This window comes from Helianthus annuus, chromosome 9 (genome assembly GCF_002127325.2).
Source record: "Helianthus annuus cultivar XRQ/B chromosome 9, HanXRQr2.0-SUNRISE, whole genome shotgun sequence".
Classification (NCBI taxonomy): Eukaryota; Viridiplantae; Streptophyta; class Magnoliopsida; order Asterales; family Asteraceae; genus Helianthus; species Helianthus annuus.
The window spans coordinates 158464313-158465927 of record NC_035441.2 but is presented as its reverse complement, the minus strand read 5'-3'; positions in this window follow the sequence as shown (position 1 = coordinate 158465927).

Genomic DNA, 1615 nt, shown 5'->3' with positions numbered 1-1615 from the left:
CTGGTATTTTCTAAATTCAGACATTTATTATATTTTTTTATTTGTTATCATGAAATACAATTTAAAATTATCTTATGGTTTATAATTTACAATTATAATTATAAGTTATTTTGGATTCCTTGCTTTATTAGGCGATTCCTTTAGACGCTGCATCCAAATTGTGGGGTAACGATAAAGCACCCAAAAATGTTATGATACAAACTCAAGATGGTCGAAAATTTAATGTTTATTTAAGCGAAGCCAAAGGAAAACATTTCTTTTTCCATGGTTGGTCAAATGTTGTGAAACATTTAAAACTCAAAAAAGGATGTTTGGTACTCTTCAATTCTGTCGATTTATCTATATTCAAACTAACACATTTCATTGATGGTGTGTTTCAAAGCTCTTTCTGAACATCTCTGTTACCTACAACATCAAACTTTATTGTAAGATTAGTTTTTCTTTCATTTTATTTATGTTAATATATTTAGGTTTTATGAACTGATTACAAAAGTAACATTTTTTTTAATTATTTATACAGGTAATTCCTGAGTGTATACTGCCTAATTTCTATGATTATACTTCAGATGATATAATTTCCATTATAGATGTAGGCAACAAAATCCTTCACGTCAAGATTGAAACGCTTTTTGGTAAAGTTGGTTTCTCCATTGGTTTTGATGTTATTGTTAATTTGTTTCAATTGGAGGCCGGTTGTTATCTAATATTTACAAGAGGTTTTGCAAATTATTTCCATTTAAGAATTCTTGGAAAAAATGGTGTTGAAATTAATTATGCTGATGTACAACTTGATGAGGTAAGTATACATTTGCTTGGTTCTTTATATATTTAATTACTATATTGTTATTATAATAATTGTTGTATGTTATTTTCAGACTGTAGTTGCACTTATTGATGTAGTTGACGAGCCAGCTATTGATGAACACCAAAATGTTCGTGTTTATAAGTTTAGGCGTATGGCTTCTAAAGATTTTGTAAGTTTTAATATTATTTTAGCAAGTACTATATAATAAAAATTATATATTTTTTAGTCACATAGAAATACATTATTATTTTTATATTCTTCTTCTTATTAATTTTGATTTTATAAACAATACAATGACTGCCTGATAAGGTTTCAAGTATGGCTAAACTTGGTGCTGATTTAAAACCTATGACCGTTAGACTTTTGCATCTGCCTGAGCAAGACGAGTTTATCAACCGTACCAGACGTGGAAAGAGAGGAGAAAGTTGGCGTTATGCGTTATGCAAATGGTCCAGATTCATGAAACGTGCTCGCATTAACGAGCGTGATATAATTCACTTTTCTTTTGATGAGACTCATCAAGTGTTGAATGTTGAGTTGGTTGTACCTCACCAAAAAAAAAAGAGTAGTGATTAACTGTTTTACATTTAAGTTTTGGATATTTAGTTTTTGTATGATATACATTTACTTTGTTATGTTTAATAGTTTTTAAATGTTTATTCATACACCTTATTCATCATAGAATTTTTTGTTTATTAATATATGTATATATTTATTTGGTTACAAAGATAGATTGTCAACCCGTGAGTATTCACGGGTTATAACCTAGTTTTTAGGTATAAAATAAAACTACAAATTGTATAATAATAT